At 42.6% G+C, this 6000-nt stretch overlaps 1 pseudogene; it reads left to right on the forward strand.

Moving 5' to 3' along the window:
* Window positions 1-4614: 4614 nt before the first annotated feature.
* On the forward strand, window positions 4615-4902 carry LOC101676122 (annotated as a pseudogene).
* Window positions 4903-6000: the final 1098 nt, after the last annotated feature.

The following is a 6000-nucleotide window of genomic DNA, read 5'->3' on the forward strand; positions in this document are numbered from 1 at the left end:
CTATATTCCAGACTGGGGTGTGGAAAGACTGGATGACTGAGAGGAAAGCTAAAAGAAAAAAAATCCCCCCTAGTCTCATGGTGCTAAAGACAAAAGAAGCTTAAGAGGCAGAGAGCCTGTCCGAACACATGGTCAGTCTCCCCATCAAGACAATTGCCAGATTCCAAACCTGCATGGGAAGGAATGCTAAGCTCAAATTCCCTGAGGGGCAGAATGGAATTCCCCCTAGTCTTTCAGAGCTGAAGAAAAATGGCCCTTTCACACTGCAAAAGCACTTCAATGGCAGAAGAATAGTTTTTTCAACAAATGGTACAAGTTAGATATCCTTGGGGCGGGGGTGGATGAGGGAGGGAAGAATATTAATCTAAGCCTGACATTTTTTACAAAAATTAATTCAACAAAACAAAAACAAAAATTAACTCAAAATGGGTCACAGATTTAAATGTAAAACATAATTATACTGTGGATATGGTTTAAGAGGACATGGCCATTAAAAAAAAAAAGTTTTTATGGTGCAGACGGAGAGTTAAACAAAACAAAACAACATAACAACTATAAAATATAAAACTTGTAGAAGAAGGGACACCTGGGTGGCTCAGTGGGTTAAGCCTCTGCCTTTGGCTCAGGTCCTGATCCCAGGGTCCTGGGATCAAGCCCCGAGAATCAGGCTCTCTGCTCAGCAGGGAACCTGCTTCCCTCCCCCCATCTCTGCCCGCCTCTCTGCCTACTTGTGATCTCCGTCTGTCAAATATATAAATGAAATCTTTAAAAAAATGTTTTTTTAAAAAAAGTTGTAGAAGAAAACACAAAAGAAAATCCTAGGTACTTAGGTACTAGGGGCTGGGTGAAGAGTTCTTAGTTGTGACACAAACAGCAAGATCCATCAAAGAAAAAATTTTTGAAAAATCGGCTTCATTGAAATTCAAAAGTTTTCTCTGTGAAAGATCTTGTTCAGAGGATAAAATGACAAGCTACTCAGTGGGAGAGAATATTTTCAAACCACATAACTGACAAAAGACTCCTACCTAAAACTCTTGAGACACACAGTAAAAACAAAACAAAACAAAACAACAACAACAAAAACAATCTATGAGAAAACAGACAAAAGACATGAAGACACATCTCACCAAAGAACATATATGTATAATATATATATGCATAAGCCCATGAAAAGATACTCAACAATACTAACCACTAGGAAAACATAAATTAAGAGCACAATGAGATACACTAACCGCCTATCAGAAGGACTAAAGACGAACGATGACGATGGTAACATGAGGTACTGGTGAGAATGTGCAGAAACTGGATCTCTCCCGTGTTGCTGCTTGGCATGTGACATGATACAGTTACTCTGAAAAGAAATTTTGCCATTTCTTAAAACACTAAACATACACTTACTATACAACTCAACAATTGTGCTCTTTGACATTTGTCTGGAGGAATGAAAATTCTGATCTTTCGGGCATGATCCTAAGAGCTTTATTTGTGATAATAAAAAAGTGGAAACAACAAAATGCCTTCAACAGATGGATGATGGACAGGCTGGTACATCCATGCGTGGGGATTCTATTTAGCGATAAAAAGGAATGAGCTACTGATACACGATGACTTAGATGGATCTTAAAGACATTATGCCAAGGGGCGCCTGGCTGGCTCAGTTGGTGGAACATGTGACTCGATCTTGGGGTTGTGAGTTCAAGCCCTACATTAGGTGTAGAGATTACTTAAAATCTTTTTTGGAAAAAAAAAAAAAAGGCATTCCATTTACTATAGCACCAAGAAACATAAGATACCTGGGAATAAACCTAACCAAAGAGGTAAGGAATTTGTACTCAAGGAACTACAGAACATTCATGAAAGAAATTGAAGAATAAGACACAAAAAGATGGAAGACCACTCCATGCTCTTAGATCAGAAGAATAAACACTGTTAAAATGTCTATATTGCCTAGAGCAATCTATACTTTTAATGCCATTCCAATGAAAATTCCACCGGTATTTTTCAAAGAGCTGGAGCAAATAATCCTAAAATTTGTATGGAATCAGAAGAGACCCCGAATTGCTAAGGAAATGTTGAAAAAGAAAAACAAAACTGGCAGCATCACACTACCTGATTTCAAGCTTTACTACAAAGTTGTGATCACCAAGACAGCATGGTACTGGCATAAAAACAGACACATAGGCCAGTGGAACACAGTAGAGAGCCCAGATAGGGACCCTCAACTCTATGGTCAAATAATCTTCGACAAAGCAGGAAAAAATATGCAGTGGAAAAAAGACAGTCTCTTCAATAAATGGTGCTTGGAAAATTGGACAGCTATATGCAGAAGAATGAACCTCGACCATTCTCTTACACCATACACAAAGATAAACTCAAAATGGATAAAAGACCTCAACGTGAGACAGGAATCCATCAGAATCCTAGAGGAGAACATAGGCAGTAACCTCTTTGATATCAGTCACAGCAACTTCTTTCAAGATATGTCTCCAAAGGCAAAGGAAACAAAAGCAAAAATGAACTTTTGGGACTTCATCAAGATCAAAAGCTTCTGCACAGCAAAGGAAACAGTCAACAAAACAAAGAGGCAACCCACGGAATGGGAGAAGATATTTGCAAATGACAGTACAGACAAAAGGCTGATATCCAGGATCTATAAAGAACTTCTCAAACTCAACACACACAAAACAGATAACCATGTCAAAAAATGTGCAGAAGACATGAACAGACACTTCTCCAATGAAGACATACAAATGGCTAAAGACACATGAAAAAATGTTCATCATCACTAGCCATCAGGGAGATTCAAATTAAAACCACATTGAAATACCACCTTACACCAGTTAGAACGGCCAAAATTAGCAAGACAGGAAACAACATGTGTTGGAGAGGATGTGGAAAAAGGGGAACCCTCTTACACTGTTGGTGGGAATGCAAGTTGGTGCAGCCACTTTGGAGAACAGTGTGGAGATTCCTTAAGAATTTAAAAGTAGAGCTTCCCTATGACCCTGCAATTGCACTACTGGGTATTTACCCCAAAGATACAGATGTAGTGGGGCACCTGGGTGGCTCAGTGGGTTAAGCCGCTGCCTTCGGCTCTGGGTCATGATCTCAGGGTCCCAGGATCGAGTCCCGCATCGGGCTCTCTGCTCAGCGGGGAGCCTGCTTCCTCCTCTCTTTCTCTCTCTCTGCCTCTCTGCCTACTTGTGATCTCTTTCTGTCAAATAAATAAATAAAATATTTTAAAAAAAAAAGATACAGATGTAGTGAAAAGAAGGGCCATCTGTACCCCAATGTTCATAGCAACAATGGCCATGGTCGCCAAACTGTGGAAAGAACCAAGATGTCCTTCAACAGATGAATGGATAAAGATGTGGACTATATACACTATGGAGTATTATGCCTCCATCAGAAAGGATGAATACCCAACTTTTGTAGCAACATGGACGGGACTGGAGGAGATTATGCTAAGTGAAATAAGTCAAGCCGAGAGAGTCAATTATCATATGGTTTCACTTATTTGTGGAGCATAACAAATAACACGGAGGACATGGGGAGATGTAGAAGAGAAGGGAATTGAGGGAAATTGGAAGGGGAGATGAACCATGAGAGACTATGGACTCTGAAAAACAATCTGAGGGTTTTGAAGGGGCGGGGGGCGGGGAGGTTGGGGGAGCCCGGTGGTAGGTATTGTGGAGGGCATGGATTGCATGGAGCCCTGGGTGTGGTGCATAAACAATGAATTCTGTTACACTGAAAAGAAATTACATTTTAAAAAGGCATTATGTTGAGTGAGAAGAAAGATAATCTCAAAAGGACACATACTGTATGAATCCGCTTACATAACGTTCTAGAAATGAGAACAAAGACCTCTCTCACACAGAGGTGGGAGGTGGAGAACAGATTGGTGGCTGCAAGGACCAGGGCTAGCAGGGGGGCGGGTGGGTCTGACAACAAAGACGAGAAAGCAACCAAGATGGGAACTATGGGGTCTTTTATAACCGAATCTTGGAAGTGACATAACATTACTTCTGCCGTAGTCTACTGGTGACATAGGCCAACCCTGGAGCAATGTGGATGGGCGTTAATGACCAAAAGGTGAGAATCTTTGGGGACAGTTTTGGAGGGTGGCTTACCACACCGGGGTCCTGGGATCGAGCCCCGCATCAGGCTCCCTGCTCAGCAGGAAGCCTGCTTCTCCCTCTCCCACTCCCTCCGCTTGTGTCCCCTCTCTGTTTCTCTCTGTCAAATAAATAAATAAAATCTTTAAAAAATAGACATAAAAAATAAAATAAAACATAGGCATAGAAAAAATTTGAGATGCCTGGATGGCTCTATAGGTTAAGCATCTGCCTTCTGCTCAGGTCATGAGCCCAAAGCAGGGCTCGATCCCAGGACTCTGGGATCACATCCTCAGCCAGAGGCAGACGCTCGACCAACTGAGCCAGCCAGGTCCCCCTAAATAGTTGCCAACTCAAAAGCAAAAAGTGACTGAGGGGACCTGGCTGGCTCAGCCAGTAGAGCAACTGTGGATCTTAGGGTTCTGAATTTGAGCCCCAGGAGTTTACTTAATAAAAAAAATAAATAATTTTAAAAAACAAGTAAAAGCAGGGTTCGTCGTCAGGCGGCAACCATGGCGGGTCAAGAGGATCCGGTGCAGCGGGAGATTCACCAGGACTGGGCGAACCGAGAATACATTGAGGTCATCACCAGCAGCATCAAGAAAATCGCGGACTTTCTCAACTCATTCGATATGTCTCGTCGTTCAAGACGAGAAATTGACAGCCCTCGAAAGGAGAATAGAGTACATTGAAGCGCGGGTGACAAAAGGTGAGACCCTCACCTAGAGCTACGCCATGCTGCTGCTGGGAAGTTGCTTCATGGAACGCAGGCCGACGTGGGAAAGGCTTTTTTTCAAAAGTGTGGCCTTTGGGTTCTGCCATGTACGTCGGTGTGTGATGGGGCATGTGGGAAGACATCCAGGGAAGCTCTTGGAACCAACATTAGGCATTTTATCTTTGAAGTAACATTTTGTAGAACTATCCGTCAATGTATGAGGCGCTCAGAGCCAGACGCCTGGAACTCTGTTAAGGTCCTCCCCACCTCTCTTTCTCTCAGACTTTTCTTACAGCTCTCATTGTCTCTGCATTGATTCTGGGAACAGTCTTTGTCTCCTTTTCACCTTTGGTGGGGTTTGGGAGGCAGTCCTGGCCGAGACACTTATGCCCTGGCAAGGTGGCCGCCAGAGAATGTTGTTGCTAACCCACCAGTTCTTGTCCTTCCAGGCCTCCACTTGGCTTGAAGGGACAGGTTCAGAATTTTCTTTCTGTCACTTGGGGTATTCTTTGCCTCTCATATTTCCCTAATAAACTCCTCAACTTAAAAAGAAAAAACAAACAAAAAAAAACAAGTAAAAGCAGAACAAAACAGTATCCAGAGTATGAGTCCAATTTTTTTTCTTAAAAAATCATATATACTAAAAAAAAAAAAAGAAGAATCTTATATATAGGTGTACCTGGGGGGCTCAGTCGGCTAAGCATCCAACTCTAGATTTCGGCTTAGAATACGATCTCGGGGTTTGAGGCTGAGTCCTGCGATAGGCTGCACATAGAACGTGAAGTCTGCTTAAGATTCTCTCTTAGGGCGCCTGGGTGGCTCAGTCAGTTAAGCCTCTGCCTTGGGCTCAGGCCATGATTCCAGCGTCCTGGGATTGAGCCCCGTGTCTGGCTCTCTGCTCAGTGGGGAGCCTGCTTCTCCCTCTCCTCCTGCTTGGGCTCTCTCTGTCACATAAATAAAATCTTTAAAAAAATAAAACAGATTCTCTCTCTCTCCTTCTGCCCTCTCCCCCACCCTCCACTCTCTCAAAAGAAAAAAAGTTTTATATATTTATACATAATAAGTCTTACATACTTATATATTTATATACGCACACGAAGAAACACAGTAAAGATATACAGGAGCGCCTGGGTGGCTCAGTGGGTTAAGCTGCTGCCTTCGGCC

The sequence above is a fragment of the Mustela putorius genome, unplaced genomic scaffold, assembly GCF_011764305.1.
Source record: "Mustela putorius furo isolate JIRA1106 unplaced genomic scaffold, ASM1176430v1.1 tig00000127_pilon_pilon_pilon, whole genome shotgun sequence".
Taxonomy (NCBI): domain Eukaryota; kingdom Metazoa; phylum Chordata; class Mammalia; order Carnivora; family Mustelidae; genus Mustela; species Mustela putorius.